We start from the raw sequence: 14,329 nt of genomic DNA on the forward strand, positions 1-14,329 counted from the left end.
AAAATGTTAATTATTACATATAACTATCATTAGACTATCCAACTTAGACATATGAAATAAAGTGAGTAGTTTATAAGTAGTATACGAATAACACTTTTCTTGACATTCAATCTAATATTATATAACGTATTTCAATTATTTCATCAGTGAAAATTAATTTGATTACGCTAAATTGCACATTAATTAACTTAAGAGATGAAAAATTAACAATGAACAACTGTTATGTAGGAAAAAATAAACTACTACTGATTGATAGATCTTTCTTGTGCTTAGGAAATATAAAGAAGATAAAAAGATAGTTTATGTTTGTTCATGAAACTAGCATATAAAAATCTCTCACAGCAAGCCAAAATACTAAGTCGATGAATGATTGTAATCATGGATTAAACTGATTAGATGAATCATTGAAAATAAAGGAATATTAAACAGTTGTTTCGTCCCAGGGTGTGAGGTTTCGTAGCAGAGCGCATTTACTATTTTATCTGGAAACTAATGTAGTGTTTTTAGGTGAGTGTTTAATCCTCAGAATTCAGTGATCATATCCAGTGATAAATACTCACATAATGAATTGATTCGTAATATCATAGTATTATAGTTTTATGATTTTAATGATGATTGCCTCAATTTTAACACAGTTGAACTCTACTAAAAAACAACAACCAGCTACATATCTGGTAGAAACCGAGAATTGAAAAGCGGTTTTTTTTAAATTCATTTAGTCTGTATGCGATAATAAGTATCACATACTTGAACCAGGTGACTCATAAATTTTCCCTAGTTTTCAATGGTACTTCAACCTATATTGATCTATAATCAAAATAAGCTATAAGTAGAATTAACCTCTTCATCATCTCTTAATCAAAACAATTCACAATAATAAATGTATAAATCTAAGAAATTGGAATTTAAATGTTTTGACTAGTATATTGGGACGATCTTTTTTAATGAAACAATTAAAATCAACATAATCAGTGAGAAATAGAGCTCAAAGCAATTCAATACACATTAATCTATTTGATCGTCCTTTATTTTCCTTACTTACTTGCTTACTTGAGCCTGTTACCCCCCATCGAGCATGGGACGCCGGCCAGCATTCTCCAACACACCCTGTCATGGGCCTTCCTTTCTAGTTCTATCCAACTTTTGTTCATTCTTTTTATGTCTGTCTCCATTTCTCGGTGTGATGTGTTCTTTGGTCTTCATTTTCTCCTTTGACCTTCAGGATTCCATGTGAGGGCTTGTCTTGTGACGCAGTTGGGTGATTTCTTTAAAGTATGTCCTTTATTTTTCAGCCACTTTTAATTCAACATTACAACATTACAGCTATTCTTAGTCAATGTATACTTTGAAAGCTTAATATACTCATGTGTATTTTTAGCTTCATGGTAAATGAAAATGATTAACTTTTCCTTAGTTGTAGCCAGAGGCTTTATATGATCACTGAAATTAAATATCTATAGTTTACAAATGTACACATATATATATATCCCATTTTAAACGCACTTTCCTTCCAATAACTCATATCATATACAATATCAGCATATGAACATAATTGAACAAGCAATTAGTGTAGATTTACTATTAAATTTATCTAACTTTAGTAGGTTCGATTTCTATCAATTCTCCGAAGGATCACTGACCAGTTTTCAGAGTAAAATGTTAACATTGTTTATACTTCAGTAGGTCAGCTTATTTCAAATATTATTTATCCATCTAATATATTGCATATTCTTGATGCCCAATTTCACTTTAAATGTTTGTTCAAATTTGGATAGATGTCCATATGAATGTTAAATATTTTCTTAGCAAACAGTACGGTGTGTGCTACTGAGATCGACACATATAAGTAGTATGTATCATCAATCGTAAAAGAAATGCATGTAGGCAGAAGGTTAAGAAGATCAAAGAAAAGAGAACGAGAACAAAATAGTGATTGATGTGAAGACCTAAGAACCTAGAATTCTGAAACAATTAATGAACATTTTGCAAATTAAGTATTAGAGTATAGTTTTTCTGTTTTATCAAGTAACTCGGTAATTTTGTGCTAAATATAATCGGTTGTACTAAAAAAGAAAAACAAAGAATGATTGGTATGGAAAAAAAAGAACAATGAAGTCTGAGACGATATGTGCAAAAGGAACAGTTAAGATTGAGACAATTGGTTGACATTCTGCAAATGAAGTATTTACTGTATGGTTATTAGACATTACTAAGATGTTCTATAATTTGTCAGTCAGTCACAATGTAGAACTTCGTACGTACGTACATCAGTTCGAGTTGCCATACCACATTAGCACAGAGAAGCAGTTGTCGAATCAAATCCCATAGTAGTAGAAGTAGTAAGAGTATAAGCAGTAATCGGAATGATTATGGTTTGAAGATCTTATTCAAGGATTATAATACAGTGAAATATATTTGGGAAGAGAAAAAAGAAAGGGTCATAAAGAATTCAGAAGATTAGAATTTGGTAAAACACATAAAGTGGATGCACCTTCCCCATTGCAAACGATCTTGAGCTATGTCATTCAAGGTCTCTAACCATCGGTTGCTATCATCTAGCGGATCCCAACCAGGTAGTCTACACCTACCAACATGGCTCAGTCCACTTGTCAGTGACTTTATGAATTTGTGCCACGTTTTGGTGTGGCCACCCCTACCTTTCTTCCAACCTACATCTACACCATAAAACATCGCATGTAATTTTGTATTCAAATACATTTGATTGTTCCCACTTGTGTTCTCGTTCACTACAATAGTACATTTCCCAGTAAATATTTATGATTACAACAAAAGAATTAGACAGTAAAAAACCATCCATTATGTATCGATTCAAAACATAAGACTTATTTTTTCAACTTTAGACTTATAATATATGACTAATTTAAAGTATCCCTTATTATAAGCCGCTTACTTTTCTTACTGATATTTATCTGAATGTTATCTTGAATGTATCATAGAGAGTATAAATAATCAATCATTTCAAAGATAAACTATCTTGTTGATATCTGTCAGACATATTTAACAATGAGTATACTTATATTGTAGTGCATAAGAACGTTCACCACAATATCAATGGACTTTATAAAATATATTGATGGAAAATTTATGTTGTTTTTTATTTTGTTTTCCAGTAAAATACAAAAATAGTTAACAATTTCAAAAGTTCAACAGTTGTCATAGCTAATAAATGTTTTAGTTGTCAATATAAGTTTAGTATTATTATCAATGAACAACACAGATCACATAGATAACTATAGTATATGTAATGCTAATTTAACTGTCAAACGTCAATTCATTTCATATGAATGGATTTCATTTAGTAATGTAATCTAAGTTCAATATAAATTGCTTCTAGTTAACATTTCTCCCACCTATACTGATCTACATAGAAATCTGTCAAACTGGAGGTAGTAATGAAACATACGAATGATATTAGCTATTAGAATGTAATGTTATGATATGAGTAGTATTTCCATCACATAAAAAATAATTAGTTGATTAACTTAAAAACATTAAAATTTTGAAAAATTAAAAATTTTTGTGTGCGTAAAGCATTAAAAATACGTAGTAACTGTTGTATCCCGTGGAGAATTATGGATTGTAACTTTGAGGACTACTTTGAACAAATGTGATATGTAGATTTCCTATTGTACAATTGTTAAGTAACTAAACTATTCATATTCGTGTCCTTCTTATTATAAGGTTTATTTTGAACTATAGATTATTATTATACGATCTACCATTCTTGAGTTATCCCCAGTCTATTAATTACTGTTCCCCCTGTTCACAGCCACCTTTAGCCAAATCTTGTACAAATGTTATTTTCTATTTTATTGGTACGATGTGGTCAGTTTGTGTGGTATATAAACCCAGTATGTTTGTGAATAATGATTCATATTGCAGAGTCTGTTATTGGTGTTTTGGACTTAACTGGCTGGGCTAGGCAGAAAGCAGGACTGATAAGTACTCGAGACAGCTGATACGTCTTTTCTGTATCATTGCTCCGTTCGATAATTCACTCTTCTCTCATTGGCGGGCATAATCACGTCATATGTCAAACAGGGCACATACACATACACCGATATAACAGTAACTAAAGATATGCATAAATAGTTGTTACCCAATGTTTTCGTTTTATGCTCATTAATTTGCTACATATATACATATATATACTGTAGTTATGTGGTGTGGGTTACTGATATCCACATAAGTAGTATATGATGATGGTCGGGCATTGAATGTATTTCAATAGAAGATTGAATGGGAGAGAACGGGAACGGCACGCAAATGGTACGAAAATGCATGAACAATTATAATCGGTTGTCCTTACCTGTGTTCTCATTCACTACAGTTGATGTTACACTGGATTCGTGAGAGAATGTAACTCTACATGATTTTTTTAAAAATTAAATATTGAACATTGATGAAGAAAAGTCTGATATTCAATCTGAAATTATCATAGATAAGTAGATGTATAAATTTGGAATTCGTTTTATTCTCGTTATATTTGTTATATAAATATAGATTCCTGTATAGTGTTATTTAGGCGTTGTCAATTGGATATATTTGTGTTTCAGTAATAAAGTTTATACTATTGCTAGAAGCTAGATTTTTCTTACATTTGGGATTTTGTGGAGGTTGTAGTGATTATAATAGTTGGATTCATGATTCAATATAACCTAGACCACCACTAAAAACCTGGAAGCACTGGCCAGCCGCGCAAGACCTATGGTCATGGGTCCGAGTCCTGCGTGTGGAATCGTCAATGTACATTACTGAGGAGTCCCATACTAGGACGCAATGGCTGTCTAGTACTTCCAGGTTTTCAATGATGATCTAGCTTAGATCGACGTTCATAAAATTCCTTCATGAACATTCACAACAGGTGAATACGATTCTTCACAACTAATCATAAATTAACATACTTTATTGTTATCCATTCATATGTCTATATGTATTGTAAATTTATAATTATTCATACACTTTTTTGTCTCCAACCATTTCTATCTGTAGTAGTATTGTTTAGTTTTCCGAGATAAATAACCAGACAGTTCAATCATTTTCATTGATAAGAAGAAAACAAACAATTTTTATAAAACAGGAAAAAAAAATTTTTTTGTTTCATCAGAATAAAAATTTTTGATGGAGTTTTGTTCTCTGAGTTACCCATCAGAGCTACAAAACTTCTCCACCATCTCAATAAAATTTTCATTACACAATGATAATCATTCAAATAGTTTATCGAAAACTGACTAAATGATAATAGTTTCTAACTTTATTGAATTCATTGTTATATTTGGAAATTTTCATACAATTAGTTCCTTTTATCGAATCTCGCGAGACGAGGTCGTGGATTCACATTGCTGAGGAGTCCCACAATAGGACGAAACGGCGTCCACTGCTTCGAGGTTCTCCCTGGTGGTCTAGCTTCAATTGACTCACGTTATGAAAATTTAAATAAAATCAGAACAAATATTGATGCAGAATAATTATGAATTCTTTATATTTCGTAGTTTCTAATTAGCTGCTTACAATCAAATATGTATTAGAATTTTAGCATTGGGGTAGTAAATAGGGTGGAACAATTGACATAAGTGAATGTAAAGGATTGGAATGACAAAAGGTTATCAATGATAACTTTATATATGTGCAAGAACAGGTTAGAGGTTATTAGGTGTTAGAATCAAGGGCCAATAAAGCATGGGTAGTGTAATAGTTGACAGGAGTTCAGAGACAAATAAGATAAATGGTGTAATAAATTTTAAGGTAATAAAAGAATCATGTAATTAAAAACAAATAGGATGGGTTACGTAATAATTGTATAGAATTCGGAAAGTTCATATAATTTAAGAGAAACAAGTGAGCGGAAATGTGTGAGTGAAAGGGAGGTTTAAGAATTGGGTAATGGGAGAGGAGTATAACATAAACTAAATAATAACCAAAATAAAACTAATAACCAAAAAACTAAAACAAAAAAGAGAAGCAGGGTAGTGCCCCTTCCAGCCATATAGAATGGTGAAGCTTAGTAGGCCCTTCTGGAGAAGAGTGGTACATCGAAGCATGGTACAACTACCGGGGAGGGATAACTGTTTCTGCAGTGCTTACGCAGAACCATTACATTACACTCACAACCCATTTTTTGTTTGTTTTTGCTTAGTTTGGGCAGACTCATGTTTTTACCAATCTTTTGAACCCTCAGTAGTTATGCAATGACTCTTTGTAGCATTCGTAATCACTCTCGGGTATTGGTAAAGTGGTTGATTAGGCCGATCTCCAGGGTAGTAATGAGTTTATCATTGTCTCTTTTTGATTACATAGATCCGGTTCTAAGTTTTTTTATCGCTTCAGCAAACCGGAAAGCACACACCCTTTATGCTTTCTTGGTTCTAGCATCTAATAACCTTTAACCTGTTCTTGCATATATATATAGTTATGATTGATTACCTTTTGTCATTCCAAACCTTTACATTCAGTAATGTCGATTGTTCCACACTGTTTATTACCTCAGTGCTAAAATTTTAATACATATTTGCAAATTTTGTTTGTTTAAACAAAAAAACGTATTTAGGTGATGATGTAAAAAAGAGCGCCAAAAAATGTTGATGAAAAAATGGTTTCTCTTTCTTTTTTTACTTCAACTGTATAAAGAATATTGTAAATAACAATAAAACAATTATAGTTGAAAGCATGAGTCAATTGAAGCTAGACTACCATGGAAAACCTGGAAGCACTGGATGGCCGTTTCGTCCTATTTCGGGGCTCCTCAGCAGTGCACATCCACGAACTCGTCTCGCGAGATTCGAACCCAGGACCTATCAGTCTCGTGCCAGAGCACTTAACCAATAGACCACTGAGCTTGCATCCACCGATGTTAATGTCTCACTTCAGCCAATCCACAGAGTTGAGCAACCGTTCACCGATTGTCTTCGGTGAGTTCCTATCTCACAACAGGCGTGGTTGAATTCCACTTGTCACTGCTTCTCGCTAGAGCTTCAAGAGAAGTGACCAGTGGAGTTCAGCCACGTCTATTGTGATATAGGAACTCACTGAGGACAACTTTCAACTATGAAAATACTGAAATCTCCATAAAAACGCTTCTGAAAACAATTATAGTTTAAATATACTATCCACATCCATTTATTCCTCACTGAACACTTTTTTACACCTCTACCACTTTGTACGCCTTAAAATAACTGCCCGATTCTATTAATAACTCAACAACAACAAAATAATGGGAGTATCATCTAATATTGTTGTAAGATGTATATTAAAGCTAATTATTCATTCAGTGCTTGTTTGTCGATTAACATTGACTTCTAGTAATGAAGCTATTATTAGTCTTAATTGGAGTTACCACCAAAGATTGATTATTCCACAGAATGTTATATCTTTATATATTTGAACAAAACAAAGTGTACAACTAGACATACTGAACATAACTAAATTCTTTTTTTTTAAATATTCATGGTCATACCCTTAAATTTTGTCGTCAGAAGTAACCGAAAAGAAAAACACACAGTAGTTTCAATATCAGCTGAAAATTATGAATTAATAAATTTTCAATCTTTCTGACCAAATTATTTTTTCCCCAATGTTTTTTTGATAGTTATCGACATAGATCCAGCTATTATTAGGAAAAATTACATAATAACGAGAGCAATCCAAATTTTTTAATGCTTCTGGCTTACAACCACCAAATTAGGAGTTCTATTATTAGCTATCTGTGTATAGATCTAGAGAGGCAAGTAATACTGTAGTGAACAAAGCACGGGTTGCGGACAATCGAATGTATTTAAGTACAAATTACAAACTATCTCACTAAATTCTGATAACCATACAGTAAACAGTTAATTTGCAAAATAACAATCAATTGTCTCAATCTTCACTGTTTCTTCTGTAAATATCCGTCCATAGTCTTCGATTATAATTGTTCATGCATTTTCGTACCAATTGAGCTTCATTTCAGTTCTTTCCTTATCGGTCTTCTGGCAAAATACATTCTATGTCTGACCATCACCATATACTACTTATATGGATATAAGTAGATCACACTACAATACTACTAATTATTATAGGGTGTAACTATATGCTGAGTTCATAAAGCTGTATTCGATAGATAAATTAACGCGAATTTTCACTAATAGCTAATGAAACAACAGTATTTCAGGGTATTATATATAACAATTTTGGTTGGGTATTCATTATATATATAACAACAAGAACAACTAAACTTACTACACATGATCATAGCTTAGAAAGCTGAGAAAATGCAGACCACACCGCTTACAGATTTTTAGTCATAATGAATGAAATACCAGTCCGAACGAAGAAACATATGTGATTTTAAAAAAAATTTTTATAAGCAAAGATGGATGATGGCTAGTTGTGGAATCCAGGATGCGCGTTTCGAGACGTCAAGGAATATCGAGGCACAGGATGCACATATACCAATAACAGACTGATCAATTTCAGTCTTAAACATCAGTGGGTAGATTCAAACAAACAATACAAAATGAATTTATAATTGATTGGTCACTAGGTGGTGATCAGTGTCATACGTGTCAAGTTCTTCTTAGTGCTGATCGAATGCTATCGATGAAGTTGCAATGTGGCCACCAGTCTAGGTGGCTCGACACTGCGCATGACATTGATCACCACCCAGTGATCAATCAATTGTGATTACATCTCAGTCCTACAGGAGGTTGGTCGAGGTCTGAATAGCTCAGTGGTAACGTCTCTGAATGTGAAGCTGAGTGACGCGGGATCGAATCCGTCAGGGAGCACCAGTTCCCTCAAGATTAGGTACACTTTGCTGACGAGTGCCAAGTAGCACGAAACCCGGGTCCACAGTTTCCTGTTGACCACCTCCAACCACCATCTTATCACAAAATAAACTTAATCCTTTCTTATGTTTCTAAATATATTCCTACTTGTTCCAAAATTATCTTAGGAATTGTGTCCACTTTGAAAGTAGCAAACGACAATAGGTAATATGTTATGATTCAGTCCATTGAAAATTCAGCCATTGAATACTGATGGTATCTCTAATTGTGGAATAGAGTTAGCTATGTTTATACAAAAGAGTCTTCTAGTGATATTAATTAGCAAGATGATGAGATTTTTCTTTATATCTGTCAACAAAATTCTATTTTTTTCTGTCTTATACCTATAATGGTCAGTATGATAAACAGAGTAGATAAAAATTTTCAAAACTTATAAGCTAACTAGTAATACTTGACTGAATATAGGTCAAAAATATATATATTGAAAGATTAACAGATCAACTGTGAAGATTAAACTTAAGGTCAAGAATTTTGAGCCCTATATATCATAAGTAACAAAATGAAAAAAAAGAACTAAATACTTGGGGTATTGTCCTCAATTTTTAAACTTGAATTTATTAGCAGTAATATGTGTATGTTATATAAGATCTTATTACTATAGTATCATTTCATATATTCTATTGAAAATGAATACCACCGACAGCCCCAACGTGTAATGCTTTATGGTGTAGGAGTAGGTTGGAAGAAAGCTAAGGGCGGTCAGACCAAAACGTGGCATAAATCCATGAAGTCGCTGACAAGTGGACTGAACCATGTTGGTAGGTGTAGACTACCTGGTTGGAATTCGCGAGATGATAGCGACCGATGGTTAGAGACCTTGAATGACATTGTTCAAAATCGTTTGCAATGGCGAAGATGTATCCACTCTTTGTGTTCTCCTGAATTCTAATCTTCTGGATTCTTTATGTCCCTATATTTTTTCTCTTTTCAAATATATTTCACTGGATTATAATCCATGAATAACATCCTCGAACTCTAATCTTTCGGATTACTGCTTATATACTTACTACTTCTACGACTATGGGATTTGAATCGACAACTGCATTTCTGTGTTAATGTGGTATGGCAACTCGAACTGATGTACGTACGTACTAAGTTCTACATTGTGACTGACTGACTGACTATGGGTTATTTATAGATAAGATTTATATGTATTTTTCTTTTATATACATATTTTGTTTTAATTCAGACATATTATGCTTGAAAGAGCACACTAGGGAAACCTGTTTTCATTAGTAACAATTGAATATATATATATGGATATTGATTTCTTTTCATTTGAAACTTAGAAACAGTATCTACTGATAGGAGGGTTATATGAATATGGACCAAGATAAAAAACTAGAAACTTCATATATATGTATCGAATAAGGCAGTTTTTCTTAACACCGTAAAGTATGTTTTTTAAAGCCTTATTACTTCTATTCTATAAGAGAAGAATAATTGAAATCCTATGCATATCTTATAATTCTGTAATGAAATTAACATATGCATAAATTTTTATTAAAGGAATAATTAATTCGTCTGTAATTTCCATTTCATAAACAAACAGGTAGATTGAATTCATTTATTCATGGCACTATATGAATTTTCTGTATAAGATATTGATTTCATTGACAATGGCTTGGAAAACATCTTGTAATATCTAAAGGCTAAACATAACGTTTAGAATCAAAAGTAATATTTAAAATTGTTTGTATCACTGACTGACTTAAGATATCGTCGTAAACCAGAGAACATTAGTCGTCTTACTTACTTACTTATGTCCGTTACTCTCAATGGAGCATAGGCCGCCGACCACCATTCTCCAACACACTCTATCCTCGCCCTTCCTTTCTAGTTCTATCCAAGTTTTGTTCATTCTTCTCATGTCTGTCTCCATTTCTCGGTATGATATGTTCTTTGGTCTCCCTGATCTTATTTGACCTTGAGGACTCCATTTGAGGGCTTGCCCTGTAATGAAGTTGGGTGATTTATCCAATGTGTGCCCTATCCACTTACAGCGCTTCTTCCCGATTTCTTCCTCCACTGGAATCTGGTTTGTTCTCTCCCACACTAGCTTGTCGTCTAGCTTAAGTGATTTCCAGATATAAATTATCGCAAAAAAGATTGATCTCTAGAGAATCGACCATGTTCATAATAATAACTATGTGAACCACATGATACAAATTTCATAATTTTAAAATGGTATGACAGCAGGTGGTACTGAAGGTCTTAGATCTAATCACAGGTACTGTTGTGTATTGTTCATTGCTGAGCCTTTTGACAGTATTATTAAACTAGGGTCTAAAGTATTCAACTGATATCTAGTTAAATTCAGTAAAACACATTCATATTATATTTACTTACTTACTTGCTCCTATATACCCCTCGTGGAAGAAAATAGGCTGTCCACCAGCATTCTCCACCAAACTATGTTCTAATCAATCCTTTACAGTTGTCTCCAGTTGCTGTTCATCCTTTTCATATCTGTTCCCATGTTCTTCGGCCTTTCTATTTTTTGCTTCTCTATAAGATTTCAAGTATTGGAAAACTTTGTGTGTTTTAATGAATTGAATCATAGAACATCATAAAATCATTTGTTATTTATGTAAACTGTAATTTTGATTTGACTCACGTTGATTTTATAATAGAAATATTGATCGTTTAAGTAATGTTGGCTCATGATCTCAATAATACTCAAAAATCTCCACAACCCAATGAATACAATAATGTCAAATTACCTTTTAGTCTAATATATATATATATATATATTAGTAGTAATGTATCTATGACTTTTCAGTGAATAGCTATATCTCATATGTAGCCAACTGATAGAACAGGATAAGAATATGGCATTATTTAGGTTGATATTTCTTGTTCATTATGGTATTCTGTCAGGTTGACATGTGTGAATTTCGTCCACTCTGAGGTTAGTAGATCGATATTCAGTATTGAACTTTGCACAATATGATAAGTGTTGACTCTTATTCCGTATGGTAACCGTATAGAATAATATTCGTTTTATTTTTCAGATTAATTCCATTTTCGTTATGAATTTTATTAAGTATGATATTCTTTATAATAAATTAACGTATGTTATGTTTAGATTGATATACAGTATTTGATATTGTTATGATTGTCGTCATTTTTTGTACATATTGAATAACTATCAAGTTATACCAGTCTTTTGTATTGTTGCTTAACATCGTGACACCTGTAATAGGACCTCGTTTTCAACCATAAGTAATTAGACAATGTGGATATAACACTACTAATCAGTCACATTATATTATCATGTACTGTAAGTTGATTGGCGATCTTCATACCATTTTAATAGCACAAACATACTAATCATCATAATTCAACAGTAACCTCTTTTTATAGCACTTATAATAAACCCATTTGTATCTTTACTTAATTTACACACAGTGACTCTTACTAAAAATGTTATTAAGCAAAAATTTTCAAGAATCTTCTCATTTTTACTCTTGGAAGGGTTCGGAAAGCGGGTAAAGAAACGTTTATAAAAACTTGTCGTACTTAAATTCCTCATATTTCGACTTAGTTTACATTTGCATCCATTTGTTGAAGTATTCACATGTTTACTGGTGTACAGTTTATAAATGTTACAAAGATGTACATGTACATACCTGAATGAAATATTATTTTTTATATCGAATTATATAACTGAGAAAAGTCCACTTACATTAACAAAACCAGTTGAGAAGACCAATAACTCATATTATACGACGAGTCCTAAATATAAAAGAAAACTTGAGGTAAATGGTTTTGACAGTAAACCTAGTTAATGAAATGTATCATCTCAATCAACACTTATATGATGCTTACCAATGTATAATTTCAATCTTGTCTTCAAATCAATAAAATGTCCACTTTATAAAAGAATAAGAAAATTATTTAACGTTTGTTAACTCAAACTGTATTAAAAAAATTTTCATTTCATAATTGATACTGTAATGTAGGCTACTTATATCCACATAAGTAGTATATATCGATGATCGGTTATTGAGTGTATTTCAATAGAAGATCGATGATGAAAGAACGGAAACGGAATGTAATTGGTATAAAAATGCATGAACAATGATATCAGAGACGATGGACAGATATTTGCACAAGATTGAGACAATTGATTTATAGTTTGCAAATTAACTATTTACTATATGGTTCTCATATTTTACTGAGATATTCTGCAAATTTGCTGGCTTAATACATTCGTTTGTCCCCATTCATGTTCCTGTACATTACAATACAACTAGTTTACTTATCAACATTTTATTTCACATTTGAAAACAATATCTTCTTGAAAATTAATATAACTTAAAGAGATGGTAATAAAATAAGTAGTATCTTTTGAAATGCGGTAAATTTCTGAAATGATTATTTATGCAATCAAAAACTATGATTAATTGAATAATAGAATTTTAGTAGAATAAATAGACTGTATCTAGCAATTGTACATATCCAGACCTCGTAGCTGATTGGATAGTATATTCTATATTTGTTACAAGTTAGGCTGAGCTTGAATACTTATGTAAAAACCAACACTATGATCCAGGTACATGCATCTATCAAGTCCTAAATCAGATGAAACGAGTGTCCCCAATTACAATATTATTAACAATTCACCTCTCCTACAAAATCTGTGATAAAAGGCCAATTGAAGTTTAGTCAATAATATCTATATTAGGGAAGCTCAAATTTATGCAAATTGAATAAATAATATATTGTAATAATATATTAAGGCCTCTGCATCAACTCAGTCGCACCGGGTGGAGAAACTCTGGAAGATGTGGAAACATTCACGTACCTGGGAAGCATCATCGATGAACAAGGGGGATCTGATGCAGATATAAAGGCGAGGATTGGCAAAGCAAGGACAGCATTCCAACAATCGAAGAACATATGGAACTCAAAACAACTGTCAACAAATTTCAAAGTGAGAATCTTCAATACGATCGTCAAGACTGTCCTACTGTACGCAGCTGAAACGTGGAGAACTACTACATCCATCGTCAAGAAGGTACAAGTATTTATAAACAATTGTCTACGCAAAATACTCAACATCCATTGGCCGGATAATATCAGCAATGGCGTTTTATGGGAGAGGACATACCAGCTTCAAGCTGAAGAGGAAATTAGGAAAAGACGTTTGAAGTGGATAAGACACACACTGAGGAAATCGTCAAACTGCATCACGTGGCAAGAGATAACTTGGAATCCTGAATCGAAGCGGAAACGAGGAAGGCCTAAGAACACATTACTTTGGGAAATAGAAGCAGATATGAAAAGGATGAATAACAACTGGGAGGAACTGGAAAGGTTTGCCCAGGACAGGGTCGGATGGAGAATACTAGTGTGTGGCCTATGCTCCTCTACGAGGGGTAACAGGCGTAAGTAAGTAAGTAAGCTACAAATTATAATAAATCATTTTCTCAGCAGTGCGCATCCACGAACCCGCTCTCGCGAGCGAGACTCGAACCCAG

The 14,329-nt window shown here is 32.8% G+C and overlaps 1 protein-coding gene across 1 annotated transcript in view; it reads left to right on the forward strand.

The window, feature by feature from the left end:
* The window catches only part of Smp_055240 (putative cadherin), a gene marked incomplete at both ends in the record, with an annotated part of 37,940 nt that overhangs the window by 17,941 nt on the left and 5,670 nt on the right, over positions 1–14,329 (forward strand). The window lies entirely within an intron of this gene.

The sequence above is a fragment of the Schistosoma mansoni genome, chromosome 4 (assembly GCF_000237925.1).
Source record: "Schistosoma mansoni strain Puerto Rico chromosome 4, complete genome".
In the NCBI taxonomy this organism is placed as follows: Eukaryota; Metazoa; Platyhelminthes; class Trematoda; order Strigeidida; family Schistosomatidae; genus Schistosoma; species Schistosoma mansoni.